Genomic DNA, 16,026 nt, shown 5'->3' with positions numbered 1-16,026 from the left:
TAGTTGAGGGATACATAAAATCAGAAGATGTAAAAGGTGACATAAAGACATAAACATGTGAGGAAGGAAAGTTGTAATACTGAGTTTTATAATGGGATCAAATTGACGTTGTAATCAATTTAAAATAAACTGTTACCGATGTAAGTTATAATATGTAAACCCCATTGTGACCACAAAACCAAAATGACAAAGAGAAAGGAATATAAACATACCAGTAAAAAATGTCATCAAACCACAAAGGAAGAGAGTATAAAAAGAAGAAAGGAAGAGACAGAAGCTACAAAAACAGTCAGAAAACAATTTACAAATTGAAAATAAGCACATAAAAAACAATAATTACTTTAAATTTAAATGGATTAAATTCCTCAATCAAAAGACATGGAATGAATGGATAAAAAAACATGACCCACCTATATGCTGCCTGCAAGAGATTCACTTTTTGTAATTTTTTTACTGTTTTACTTATTTCTAAGAGCGAGAGAGAGGCAACGTGAGTAGGGGAGGGTCAGAGAGAGAGATACAGAATCTGAAGACAGGCTCTAGGCTCTGAGCTAGCTGTCAGCACAGAGTCTGATGCGGGGCTCGAACCAACGAACCGTGAGATCATGACCTGAGCTGAAGTGGGATGCTTAACCAACTAAGCTACCCAGGCGCCCCAAGAGATTCACTTTTGATATAGGGGCATACGTAGACTGAAAAGGAAAGGATGGAAAAGATAATTCCATGCAAATGAAAACCAAAAATAAAGCTGGAGTAGCTATACTTAAAGCAACAAAATAAACTTCAATACCAAGATAGTAATAAGAGATAAAGAGGGGCATTGAATAATGGTAAAGTGATAAATCCAAGGAGAAGATAATACCATTTGTAAATATTTATGTACCAACATAGAAGCACTCAAATATATAAATCAAATATTAACTGACTTAAAGAGAGAAATAGACCACAATACAATATCAAGGGATTTCAATACCCAACTTGTATCAGTGAATAAATCATCCAGACAGAAACTCAAAAAGGAAACATCAGCTTAAATGACACTTTAGATCAGATAAACTTAAAAGATATTTATAGAACATTACATCCATAAGCAACAGACTACACATTCTTCTCAAGTGCACATAGAACATTTTCCAAGATAGATCATATGTTAGGCCACAAAACAAATCTTAATAAATTTAAGAGAATTGAAATCATATAAAGTATCTTCTCTGATGACAAAGATATGAAGCTAGAAATTAATTACACATGCAAAACTGGAAAATTCACTAATGTGATAATTATTGAACTTCCAGTGGGTCAAAAAGAAAGTCAAAAGAGAAATAAAAAAATATCTTGAGACAAATGAAAATGGAAATATATACCAAAATGTATAGGATATAGTAAAAGCAGTTTTAAGTGGAAAAGTTCATAGTGATGAAATTTACCTCAAGAAGCATGAAAAATCTCAGATAAATCAATTTTACACCTCAAGGAACTAATAAAATAGAATAAATGAAGGCCAAAGTTAGTAGAAAGAAGAAAATAACAAAGATTAGAGCAGACATACGAAACAGACTACAAATACCATAGCAAAGATAAATGGAAATAAAAGATTTCTTTGAATAAAAATGCAGAATCTTTGACAAATCTTTAGTTAGACTCACCCAGAAAAAAAGACAAGACTCTAATAAAATCAGAAATGAAAGAGATGTTATAACTGATAGCACAGAAATACAATGGATCATAAGGAACTACTGTGAAAAATTATAAGCAAACAATTTGGACAAACTAGAAGAAATGGATAAATTCCTAGAAATATACAATACACCAAGACTGGATTATGATGAAATAGAAAATCTGAAATGATACATTGTTAGTAAGGTTATTGAATCAGTAATAAGAAACTTACCAATAAACAAAAGTCCAGGACCGGATAGCTTCAGTGGTGAATTCTAACAAAAATTCCAAGAAGAATTCATGTCAATCCTTTTCAAACTCTTCCAAACAATAGAAGGGCAGGAAACTCTTCTAAACTCCTTTTATGAGGCCAGCATTACCCTGATTCCAGAACCAGACAAGGATACCACAAGAGAAGGAAATTATAGTTTAATATTCCTGATGAGCATAGATGCAAAATTCCTTGACACAATATTAGCAAACCAAATTCAACAATACATTAAAAGGATCATATGGCATGATCAGGTGGGATTTATTCCATGGATGCAAGGATGTTTCAATATCCACAAATCAGTTAGTGTGATACATCATGTTAACAAAATGAAGGAAAAAAGCATTTAATGAACTCATTAGATGCAGAAAAATTTTTTTTCATAAAATTCAACATCCTTTTATGCTAAAAACTCTTAACAAAGAAGGTATAGAGGGACTTTACTTCAACATAATAAAGGTCATATATGGCAAACTGACATTATGGCAAACAGCTAAAATCATGTTCAATAGTGAAAAACTGAAATCTTTTCCTTTAAGATCAGGAACAAGACAAGGATAGCTACTATCACCACTTTTATTCAACAAGATATTGGAAGTCCTAGCCCTGAGCAATTAGGCAAGAAAAAGAAATAAAATTATCCAAATTGGAAAGGAAAAAGTAAAACTATCACTATTCTCAAATGTCATTACATTATATGTAGAAAATTTTAAAGAGTTCATCAAAAACTGCAAACTAATAAATGAACTGATGAACAAATTGAGTAAAGATTCAGGATACAAAATACATAAAATCTGTTGCATTTCTATGCACTAATACATTGTATTTATATTGCATCAAATGGAATAAATTACCTAGGAATAGTAAGTTTAATCAAGGAGGAGAAAAACCCACTGAAAACTGTAAGACATTAGTGAAAGAAACTAAAGACACAAATAAATGGAAAGATAACCCATGCTCACCTCACCCCTACTGGAATGGCTCTTATCAAAAAGACAAAAAATAACCAGTGTTGGCAAGGATGTGGAGGAGAAGAAACTCTTGTGCACTGCTAGTGGAAATGTAAACTGGTGAAGACCTTAATGAAAGCAGTATGAAGGTACCTCAAAAATTTTTTAAAAAGCTGACATACAATCCGGTAATTCCACTCTGTATACTATTCTAAGAAAATGAAAACACTAACTCAAAAAGATATATGCAGGGGCGCCTGGGTGGCTCAGTTGGTTAGGTGTCCAACTTTGGCTCAGGTCATGATCTCACGGTTAGTGGGTTCGAGCCCCACATCGGGCTCTGTGCTGACAGCTCAGAATCTGGAGCCTGCTTCAGATTCTGTGTCTCCCTCTTTCTGACCTTACCCTGCTCACACTGTCTCTCTCTCTCAGAAATAAATAAAACATTTTTAAAAAAACTTAAAAAAAAGATATATGCACCCCTATGTTCATTGCAGCATTATTTACAATAGCTACGTTGTAGAAACAACCTAAGTATCCAACAGTGGATGAATGGATAAAGATGTGGCATATATACACAATGGAGTATCCCTCAGCCATAAAGAATAATGAAATCTTGCCATTTGCAGCAATATGGCTGGACTTGAGGGCATTATGCTAAATGAAATAAGTCAGACAAAGACAAATAATGCATGATTATATACATATATATAATGATTATATATATATAATATTATATATATATAGTTTCTCCCAACAAACTCATCGATACAGAGAACAGATTGGTGGTTGCTAGAGGCAGGGAGTTAACAGCGGGAGAAATGGGTATACTTTTTTTGTTTTTGTTTCAGGTTAAATAAATTGAATTAAAGAACAAACACTGTTTAGAATATGTTCCCCTGATGCCAAACTAAAATTTTTCACTAGAACTCAGTTTGTTATTCTTAGACAATAAAGTGATTACTCTGTGAATCAGTTTGATGTCTTTCACCCAAATACCTGCAAAGAACAGAGTAAAACCCTGAGTCATTGTGACCTTTACCTGACAGCACACATTAGCTTTCAACTCTAGCACAGCCTGTGTCTACCAGAGGAACCAGGGACAGTATGCTAAGGGCAAATCGTTATTTTGCTAAAAATCTTTCACTGCTAAACTCATAATTCTAGATTTTGGTTTCCCAAGGTTTTGGAGAGCACTATGGTGATTCTTTTGGAAAACATTCTCTAGAAAACACATAAACCTATTCAAAAATTACTACTTAATGCATATTTAAATATATATTCAGGAAAAGTGTATTTATAGGGCAATATATCCATTTATTAATAGAATGAGTTACAATAATAAGCTGTTTAAGTAAGGTGTAACATATACACATATATGTTATGTAAAACATATATATACAATATAATATACTGTGTAATGTTTGTGGAACAAAATTTCAACTGATATATTAATATTTTCTTATATATTTTCTCAAATCTAAAATGAAATATGTATTGTGTGTGTTTATGTGTATAATCTCTACCCCAATATACATGTAGATGGATTCCTATTTGTTTCAAGGAGTAAATTGCTATGTATTTCCTATTATGTTATTCAGGTAGATTCAATGTTCTAGAAATTGTGAATTGCAGGCAGCAAGACAAATTGTGCATTAGCAAGTCTCTTGGTGACCTTCCAGCTTGGCTGTCCCCATCTTCCACTGACATCTTAGGACAGGCAAGAGTGATTCAGGTTCCAGGTTCAAGGTCTCTTTCAGGAAGAGAGGTAAGAGGAAAATAAATAGTTAAAGGTTTATGTAGCTTTTCACAGAAAATTTTCATCATGTTTTATATCATTTAGTAATATTTTTTATCTTTCGGCATGATTGCATTAAAAAGCAGCAAACACTGAATCAAAAGCAGCAAAACTGTTTTATTTTCATTCTGAGCAATGAAAAATAATCCCCATTAATGTTCACATTAAAAAAGAGGCTACACATATATGAGAAAAGCAAATTATTTTAATTGATCTCAAAACATAATATCCAGTGACTACATTTAATTTCTGGGGAGCGAATAGCAATTCTTACATCTATATTATCAATATGTTAATATTTGAGTCTTGGGCATCGTCTAGATATCACTCCAATGCACACCGGGCATTATTTGCTTTAATGGGAATTTATTGGGCAGCATTTAAGCCCAGAAATATAATAAGTATTGCACATGATAATTAAGATGAATAATTCTCATTCCCAGTCTTCAAGGAGCTTACATTTTGGTGCTTTGAGAGGAGGCACAGATCTCAAAACAGGTAACTAATATATGCCATAGTGAAATAGATGCTTTAGAGCAATAGGAAATTGGGTTTTCAGAGTGAGGAGGGAAAATGATTGCAAATTAATATCAAAATATTCTGGAATAGAAGAAAACATAGAAAGGAAAAGAGGAAAACTAAAAAGGAGGAAGAGAAGCTGGTCTATCAGAATTATCTTTAAAAGCAAGATGAGTAACTAGACAATGAACTCTTCATTCAAGTTCCCAATGGCCTATGCCATGACTGAAGAGAGAGTGTCTATTTTAAGTCTCAGACATCTGGCATTGTTCCTTGTCATGTGAAATAGGTGCTCAATAACCATTTGTTAGTGGCTTTTCCCTATTCTCTCTCTCTCTTTCCTGTCTCCCCCCTCTCCCTCTCTTTGCCCTTCTCTCCCCCTTTCTCTCATGCTTCAGGATCATTTACCATGCTAAATTAAGCTTTCTATCTTCCTTTACCCTCCTTAATAGGATTATATTAGGTTAAACCAGATACAATTCTGCTTTCAAGTCAAAATGGTTAAATTTCATATGGTTCAGCCTAGTAATTCAACTGGTTTACAGGAGTTAGTCTATTCACACCAGCAAGAAACTAAGACAATCAACTGACCATATTTAACTAGCATAACATATGATAAATTTTCTCAGGAATAATTTATAAAATTATTTTCAGTAATAAGCCTTCCAGAAAACTTAATCACAATGGCCCAAAGGGACTAGGTGATGTGGCTGTTAAGAATAGTGACAATTTTATCAATAATTGCATATGTACTCCAAACCTGTGGCTTTGAATATGTAATTGGGTCCTACACTAGAAATTGACTTCTAGCACCTGGAGACTCTGTTTGGATGCTCTACTATCTGCTATTCATCTTTCTTCTCTAGAAACAGTTTAAAAATATTAATGCTTAATTTCAATGTAGTATATATGTATGCCACTGTGGCTTTCTTCCTGTTCCTACAGCTATTCACCCTGTGGTCCCAATCTTTCCTAGTTTCACACTCTGTTTTACAAAGAGCCCTAATCTCTGGGGGTTGGATTGTGACAAGGAGTAATGAACATAGCCAAAGTGATGATGTACCTGGTATTGGGTTAAGAATTATGATGGAATGCTACATCTCCTCATGACAGGGGCTTGCGTCCTTAATTGAAAGGGTAACCGTGTAATTCATCATCCAAAGATGGACACTTTTTGAGAGTGAAAGCTGACCTATTAATAATTACAGTAGGACAACAAACTGAAACAGAGACCATTTCAGGCAAATGGAGACATAATTACACTGTAATCTGAGCATTTCCTCAGAACACATCCTGTGAGATACTCTCTGTAAAATAGCTCACTAGAGAGTGATTTAGATAACAAGAATGAAAGGTCACAATGTGTTATTACCTATATAGGTTAACTTTATCTCCTTAAATTTTCACATTCCAGATTTTAGCTTTCTGTAGGACCCTGTGGTAGATTCTACACATTTTGTTTCATGATTTCTGGCAGACGGTACAAAATTTTCTGATTTCCCTTGTGTTTTTCTGGCTTCATTTAGAAGGAAGGAAATTTTCTTCCTTGAGGTCATATATTGTTCTGTTATTCACAAATTACTTTGTTCAATATCATGCTTCTTCAAATATAATCCTTTCTAATTTGCTTACATAATTAATGAGTAAATTAAAGTAAAATTATGTGAGAATATTTGGTGAATTAACTTTAAATATTGAAGGACAAAGTATAGAGTGTGACAAAATCAGGTCAAAAGTCAAACAACTCATATTTTAATTTTATCTTTGCTATTAACCATCTGTGACATTAAGTAAGTCCCCATATTCTCAAAGAAACAAAGTAGGGGAGAAAACAGTTTAAGTGCCCTCTTTGTGCTAGGATTGTGTGAAGCTATGTATGAATCTCATCGGTCTCCTACAACAGCCCTGTGACAGTAACACTACATTCCCCATGTGCGAGTTCTTAAGATGAAATTTACTAACTTGCCCCAAACTTTCACTTAGGAAACAGGAAGGAAGGATTTAAATCCAATTCTGTCTGCAAAATACATGCTGTCAGTCAACAATTTGTTTACTTATCTTAAAAATGGGAATCTCTTCCATGATTCAAAAGATTGTTATAAAGATTCAAAGACTAAATGAACGCCAAATGTCTAAAAAAATTTTAAACCATCTACATATTTCGGTATTACTAGAATCCTTCCCTTATATTTTTCTATTCATTTCTTGATTATTTTTTTTTCTTGATTCACTAATTCAGGATTTAAATGAAATTTTTGGAATACTCATCACATTTTATAACAAGAAAATAGATCAAAGCATTTCACAAAGAAGTATTTAATTCCCTTTGATTCCACAAGTGTGACAACCTCACACTGGGACAGCATGTCTATTCCTGAGGACTCACTGCCTTCGGCATTTGCATCTTTCTATTATCATTATCCTAGGTCACTCTGACATTTCAAAACAATGCCTTGTATTTATATTGGAAGGCTTTATTAAACTAAGATACAATTTGTTTTTAATTAATAGGTCATTCCACTTTCATCTATAAGATGACATTCTAGCTCAATCAGCTACAGCACTACTATTTAAGACAAGAGAAAAAGGTGAAAGGAGAACAAGGCAATCACAAGGTTAGTCTCTATTTCCAAAGCATCACCTGAGGCTTCATTCAGATAATTTCAATTAACTTTTATGGAAGTTACTCAGCTAAAACCCCAGCAAATGCTACTGGAACTAGATTAAGTGCTCCAGAGCTATACAACTGCTGAGGAATTTATACTATCCTTTTTTTCAAGTGTACCAAAAAATATTGCTCCCAAAACTGACCTATGTGACATGTTCCCCATGGTCTAATGCAAATTAAGATGACTGTGATATAAAGATCTCTGAGACAAGGGTCATAATGGAAACATTAGCAGACCCTTCACTACAGAAGCCCTGCAGGGGGCCATTAAGATATTTTATGGAAGTACTAGTGCCAGCCGGGAAGAAATCGGCAAAGAGCAGGAAACATAAGCAACTGTAAAAAGAAAACAAAACAAAAACCCAATAAGAGACAATGATGACATCATTAAAAACATAAAGGCAATGAAAATGCCTATGGTGTATTTTCCATTATCTGTGACCTTGGGTTTCAGTTTTGGCTGTGTGTTCATCATCAGTTTAAGAAAAATACTGCCTTAGACTCCTAGGCTCACACATTTTTTGCATGATTCCTTAGAAGAGGAGGGGCAGAGCCCTAAGCTAGCTGTCAAAAAACAATTTACTATAAATTGTGAGAGTAAAATATCCTGTAAGAGTTTTCCCTCTTCGATCTTCATTATTGTCTCTCAGGGAACCAACCCAGGATGACAGGAAGATAAAAATTAGATTGAGGCCTTTTACACTGTTTTGACTGTTCATCTCCTCCCTGTGCGTTATTTATATTAACAAATTCAGTTTTCTACCTCAAAAGACAGCTGGTTAACAAAATGCTGTTGAACAAAAGAGATCTCTTAGGCATGGTTACATTGTCAGATTATCCCAGATTAGAATCACAGATAACAGTGATCTAGCTATAGAACTGTATTACTCAATGGAGATTGTGATCCAAGTTTGTGTTTTCCAACAAGCCCTTTTAAAAAATAACAGTGACTAGGTTCCTCAACCCCTAATGTGTTTGTGTTTAGTTTCTTCTGCAGTTTTTTTCTTTAGCATAAAACCATTTTTTTTTTTTTTTGCTTCAAATGAGGTAGGTATTATTTATTCTAAGTGAAGTGAAAAATTTGGGCTAATTTCTGAACTTCTTTCCATCATAAAATACTTCATTCCAGGTATCCTAAGGTTAAATTCTATTTTCTCCCCAAGGTTAAATTTGATGTCGGCACAGACTATCAGAAAAATAACACTGTTTCTTCCATTTGCTTTACATGTATAAATTCAGTCTTTACATAATCTCTTTTTTGTAGAACACTAAATTAAATGTGCTACAAAGTCTGTATTTTTCCAATATGTAGTTGATGTTTGATGAAAAATTTGGCAACTTAATTCTCATAGAAATGATTAAGTAGAATTATATTGGCAAGGCTTGGCTATCACGTAATGTTTGGGAGAGTGTATAGGAAGAGAGTGAAGAGGAAAGTCTCTTGCTTTTCTCTTTCTCCCTCATCGAATAATGTTTCTATGAGAATCTTTTATAATCAAAATTTAGGTCCTAAAGAATTAAGCATGAAACACATTGGGGTTTAAATTTTGTGATCAGTCTGCTATAGATTGCTTTGTTTTCCTTAAAGTCACTTTCCCAGTAAATTAAGTTATATTACCAATTTTTTTGCTCATTATCAAAACTTTTTCCCCTTCAGTTTTCTACTGGTGCAACTCTAAGTAAAAGATCTACTTTGAAAATCATTAGATTTGAACTGGAAAATAGAAATTATTTGCAGAGAATATTGTATTTCTCTTCATTTTTAAAATCTTTCAGAACTGACCTATAGCATTCTTGCAGCTTATATCTAATTAATACTTGAGGATTTCTCTTCGTACCTAATGGAGTTCAGGACATTATAACCTCAAATATGGCACCTGGGCATATTGAATATTTTAAGCTGAAGGAGTTTGAGAAAATGGCAGAAGCAGAAAGGTCACTCTGATCTTCTCCCCAATCCTTCTCTATTGAAACAGATCATTTAATTCTTATGTGAGAGGAACCCTTCCTATGCCAGAGGAAAAGAGCATCCTTATCTCTGAATACAAAGATACTCCAAGAACAACCCTAACAAACAGGCCATGCTAAATCTTCCCATTACTATACTTACCTCATACTCTCTTTGGGAAAAATTAATACTCTAATAAAAGACAAATAGAGATACATTCCATGGTTGTGGATAGAATTTCTTGATGTTATACAGATAACAATACTATGTCTATTCTTCTATAAATTTATTGCATAAACCAATCAAGATTTATTTAGATATTTGAGGACACAATAAAGTTACTTAAAAGTTATTTGGAAAATAGAGGTCCACAAATAAGTACAACCTTAAAAATGAAGAAATAAACAAGGAGAATTTATTTTATAGATTTTTAAAAATTAAAGTATAATTAATACACAGTGTCATATAAGTTTCAGGTGTACAGTATGATTCAAGAGTTGCAGGGGTGCCTGGGTGGCTTAGTTGGCTGAGCGTCCGACTTTCGCTTAGGTCATGATCTCACGGTTCGTGGGTTTGAGCCCCGCGTCGGGCTCTGTGCTGACTGCCAGCTCAGAGCCTGGAGCCTGTTTCAGTCTGTGACTCCCTCTCTCTCTGACCCTCCCCTGCTCATGCTGTCTCTCTCTCTGTCTCCTAGAAATAAATAAACATTTAAAAAAAAAAAAAGAGAGTTGTAGGCATGACCCAGTGCTCATCACGGTAAGTGTATTTTTAATCTTTATCTAGTTCAACCCCAAATATGGAACACTTCACGAATTTGCATGTCATCCTTATGCAGAGGCCATGCTAACCTCTGTATTGTTCCAATTTTAGTGTGGGCGCTGCCCAAGAGAGCACTGTTCTATAAGATTTTAAGATATATATTCTGAAATGCAGGCCCTGGATCCTGCACTTTCACATGGAAAAATGGTAAGGATTCCACTAATTTTCTTTCAGATCCTAAGGAAGGCAGCCCAAGGAAAAGGTAAAGAATTAAATAAAGGCCTAAAAGACTGTCCCCACTTGTGAGGTAAAGTAATTCCAGCTAGTGAAAATGTGAACTAATGAAGATCGGCGATTTACCAATAGGTTTAGCAACTCTTTCAACCTTGAATAATAACACATGGAGAGATGGGAAGAGGTTCTCTTATATGCCAAGGGGTGGAAACGATGGAGAGTCATCTCTGAAGTGAGAGTGAGAGCATGAGGATTGAGGGGAATGAGCTCCTTCTATAAAAATATTCTATCATATGGGTGTTTCATAAGTCACTGAACCATTCTCAGATTCTTGATTTGTGCCTAATTGTTTAGCATAAATAATACTATGATATATTGGTAAATTTAAAATATTTGATACCTGTTTCTGTCTGTCTATCCATCTGTCTCCATTGTTTGCAAAAATAAACACACACACACACAGCGATAAAGAACCTTAAATATCCATTTACATAAGTACTTGTAAGATGGCCATTTACTTGAGTGATGAGCAGACTCACATTTGCCCTGAGTAAGATTAGTATAGTTCACTTCACCCAGTAGCTTTCTTTCCACTTGTTTTCCATTCATATTGACTCTGAAGTCAATAGCCTAGGTGTGACAATCAATAGGCACCATTTTGATACATTCATTAGCACTTACCTAAGTGACTGAGACCTGCTTGGAATCTCAAGATGCTATGGTAAGACAGGGCTCACAAAGGAGAAACCAACTCAAGGCCAATGTCATATCAAGGATTTTGCTATTGTTCATAGCTGTTCTCGAGTTGGCCCTAAGTTTAGCAAAACTGCCTTTTTTAATATTAATTAAAAAAAATTAATTCTGTCCCCAACTCAGTATGAATTTTACCAATATAGTAAGGCTAGATTAAAGCAAATGTAATTCTTGTATTTATTCAGACTCCTTCCTCCCTTTTCTTAATATTTCCACCCAAAGTTTACCATTCTCAGCTTGGTTGTCCGTGGGAAAATATTTTTAAATATTCTAGAGTCTTTCTCCTTTTTGTCCTCTCAAACAATATTTAATAAAGCTAAAAAGATGACTGCTTAAATTATTAATACCTGTCTTTTATTTATTTACTTCCATTCAATGAATATTAAATTTTTTTTATTTTTATTCATTTTTGAGAGAGTGAGAGAGAATGAGAGTGGGGGAGGGGTCAGAGAGAGAGGTAGACACAGAATCTGATGCAGGCTTCTGGCTCTGAGCTGTTAGCACAGAGCCTGACATGGGGCCCAAACCTGGGAACAATGGGATCATGACCTGGGCTGAAGTTAGACACTCAATTGAATGACCCATGCAGGTAACCATTCATTCAATAAGTATTTAAAGAGGGACATCATTCTACCATTCAGAGTGCTTGATCTGGGGGGGGACCCCACCATGATCTGTGCTCTATGAAGCTGATATAAAACAAATAAATAATTATAAATTATAATGAATGAATGTTATGAAATAAGTAAAATGGGAGCTGAGATAGAAAATAACAGAAAGGAATGATTTTGGATGGAACATTTTCATAGGCAAATTGAAGTGGGGAAGCCCATGTGACATATTTTTTTCTGATGTACATAAATGCATTCATTTAAACTTCAGTAAGATCATCAAAATATGAATATAGCACATGAGTATTATTTAATGAACTAGTAGAGATAAATTTATCACAATTCTATCAATTCATTTTGATGCATCAGAAAAATTCCAAAGTTCTAAACAAAAACTTGTCTTGATGATATTATCAGTAATTGACAATAGCAGATTTGGGCCATCTCATTTTAATCATGTAACTAAGTTGGCATATTCCCTAGAAGCCACACCAACTAGCACCATGTCAAGAAGTTTGTGGGAAGGAATTCCAAAAATGGGACACCCAAGGGCTAGGATCTGAGGTGTTCAGCAGAGAAGCTCTACTGCAGAAGAGCCAAATCACTACTCTCTACTTCTCAACCAAGGGCCCCAAGGGGTATATGTGTATGTATGTGTACCTATGTGTGTGTGTGTGTGTGTAGAGAAGCCATTGAGACTGTGCTCTGCAAGTGTAACCTGAAGATAGTGAAAATCTGACGCAGAAAATCTGATAGAGAAGACAAGATTTCTTGTGTGCATCCAAAATTATTTTAACAAATCAGTCATTTATAAATAACTACATTACATCTTTCATGATTTCTGTATCTAAGTACTAACATGAAGCACAAAAGATGCCTTAATTCACACCAAGTTCATATAAAGCTGTATAAAGACATTTTTGGAAGACAAATTGCATTTTCTCTGGAGCTTTGCAGACACATGCATAAAAATACCCCCAGCAAATATCTGCAGCCACTCGAACACATACCATATCCTGTGATTTCTCTGTATATCAGATGCAGCTGGGATGATTTAAAAATTATTTTTAAGAATGTATCTAGCTTACATTTTTAGAATGTAGGTTCCAGCCAATAGAGGAGCTAAATGATCCTTTATTGCCACACAGCTCTTATTACCTCTCCAGGAAATCAGCAGTGTAAATATTCCACCCTGTGTCAACTAACACAGAAACTGGTAGAGCGAGGTTGCTGGAAACCTGGCATGGTGTGTAAATTCACAAGAATCCATCAAGCTCTTCTATTATTTATACGGTAAGATTTGTAAGCTGTCTGTAGAGTAACAGGTGTAGCCCCTATGGGTCAACAACCACCTGAATAATGCATGGGAAAAGGAAAGCACTACCACATACACCACAGTTTGGTATTGTTCATTTTTGGGATTAGCTTTGCCTATAATGGCTGCCTAAAAAAATCTTCCTTAGCAGTGATCCATATGCTATATAGCCATGATGATGGTTAAAACCACTTCCTTTATGTTTGACAGACCAATGTTGAATCCTGGTTTCACCTGTTACTATTTTCTGCTTTTTGTTTGGTCAAGACACTTTAAACTCAGTTAAAATTCAGTCTGTTTCATTATCTGAAGAATAAGGAAAACAATATGTTCGTATTTGGTTTCTAGTTAGTGGAACACTAACAACTGGATTTTATTAAAGATTTACATACATGAAGGTCTTAATTATTAGATAGAAAGGACAGAGATAGAAAGACAGTTTTGGGGGGCACTCGGGTGGCTCAGTCAGTTAAGTGTCCAACTTTTGATTTCGGCTCAGGTCACGATCTCAGGGTCGTGAGATCGAACCCCACATGGGGCTCTGCACCAGGCATTGGACCTACTTAAGATTCTCTCTCATACATCTGTCTGCCCCTCCACTGCTCAAGCTCTCTCTCTCTCTCTCTTTTCCAAAAACTAAGGCAATTATTTTTATTTGGAAATTACTAAGGTCAAAACTATGTGTTATAAGAAGTTGTATATTATAATGAATTATTGTCATTATACATTCATTTAATACAGATTCTGGATATCATCAACAGTAATCACAGAGAATATGTTTGTGTGGGGAGGGAAAAGGAGCAGAACCATGGCACCCTGGAGTTCCTTTGCTAGATTAGACAATAGAACTATCATGTCACAGAACTTCTGTCATTGAATATTATCATTTGAACAACAAAATGCTAATCTAAAAATAGCTTATTGAGAGTTAAGTAGCTATTATAATCCACTATATGTAAAGGAAATCTCATTTAGAAGGATATATATGAAGGATAAGGAAGACTAAGTGAATTGACTGAGGTTTCCAGTTAGTAATGGAGGAAAATATGCTAGTCTACTATTAATAAGCCACAGACAATGGAAATGCAAAATGATTGTACAACAGTAACAATTCTAATAATATTATCTAGTATTTACTGAGCATTTACTGTGTGCCAGGTGTGCTGCTAATGTGCCTTATGTGTCACTGCCTCCTTTAATTCTCACAATAACCCTAAGAGGTAGGAACAAATATTTTGCTATTCTAGATAGGAAAGCTCAGGCTAAACAAGTTTAAGTAAGTTGTCTGTGGCTACCCAGGGAACAGGAGATTAAGCCAGATGTCTTTGACTCTAAAGTTCAGATGGATATGGCTCTTTAAAATTTTTCTAGTCTAAACTTAACAGGATTATTTTGCTTCTCTGTAAACAACCAGATGAATATTTTTGCTATGCTGCCCAATGCAATCGAGGCAATGACACATGAGAGGGATGGATGCCTACCTTCCTCCAATGAAAGTGTTTCTTTTAAAAGTAATGGAATGAAATTTCCATGAATCTTGTCAGCTTTGTTTTGAAATTTTCTTACGATGACTCATAAGCATAAAAACCAAAGCTGCCATGAAAGATGGAGAATCTAAACAAAGTTGGAAAAAATGTATTTTTTGAGTCTCTACAATACTGTCAATTCACTTTATTTTTGTGGCCTTGTTTTCCCTAGGACATAAATATATTTCTGTCTGTGGAGGAAGTGTCACATAAGGTGAGCCACATTCTTTATAAAAGAAGTTCATTTATCCCCCAAATGATATGTTATGTCATTCTTAGAATTCTGTTGTGAGCCCGGATGATAATTCATAATCTCCCTACACTTTGAGTTTGAAGGCATTACAGATTTTTTACAGAACCTATCCTCATAGTTAAGAGTTAAAGAGCAGAGATCCAAGGGGCACCTGGGAGGCTCAGTCCATTAAGCAACCAACTCTTGATTTCTGCTCGTGTCATGATATCATGGTTTGTGACTTCAAGCCCCATGTTGGGCTCTCCACTGACAGCATGGAGCCTGCTTGGGATTCTCTCTCTCTCTCTCTCTCTCTCTTCTCTCTCTCTCTCTCCCTCTCTCCCTCTTTCTCTGACCTACCCTTGCTCACATGTATGCACTCTTTCTCAAAGTAAATAAATAAATAAACGTAAACATAAAAAAAGAGCATGGGTCCACAGCACCATTTTTGCCCACTTGTGACGTCTGGCCCATTGCCACTAGATAAATCTTAAAGTCAGGGAGAAGAAAGCCCCCGAGTGCTAGGGCTTTTTGGTTTGCTTGCTTCTTGTGTGTTTATTTATTGGAAATAAATGCCAGGAAGGCAATTATTTCTCCTCCTAGAAAGATCCTTGACTGAGAATGATAAACAGTCCCACCCATTGTGCAGAAAGTTGGTGAAAATCCTATAGAGATCTAGAAAAAATGTGAGCCAGGGAGTCTGAATGCAAATGTTGGACAGGATTGGAAAAAGACCAGGAAGAGGAGGGGGGGCTGGACAGGGAGAGGGGGAGGAGGGGGAGG

General features: G+C 35.1%; 1 non-coding gene across 1 annotated transcript; it reads right to left on the bottom strand.

Annotated features, from left to right (window-relative positions):
* Positions 1-10,603: 10,603 nt before the first annotated feature.
* On the bottom strand, positions 10,604-10,707 carry LOC144237199 (U6 spliceosomal RNA). The gene has a single exon (XR_013336783.1). It is a non-coding gene; the product is annotated as a U6 spliceosomal RNA (small nuclear RNA).
* Between the last annotated feature and the right edge of the window lie 5,319 nt (positions 10,708-16,026).

This window comes from Crocuta crocuta, unplaced genomic scaffold (genome assembly GCF_008692635.1).
Source record: "Crocuta crocuta isolate KB4526 unplaced genomic scaffold, BGI_CrCroc_1.0 scaffold345, whole genome shotgun sequence".
NCBI classification, from domain to species: Eukaryota; Metazoa; Chordata; class Mammalia; order Carnivora; family Hyaenidae; genus Crocuta; species Crocuta crocuta.
Note: the sequence above shows the minus strand (reverse complement) of the source record. Positions and strands in the feature narration are given on the sequence as shown.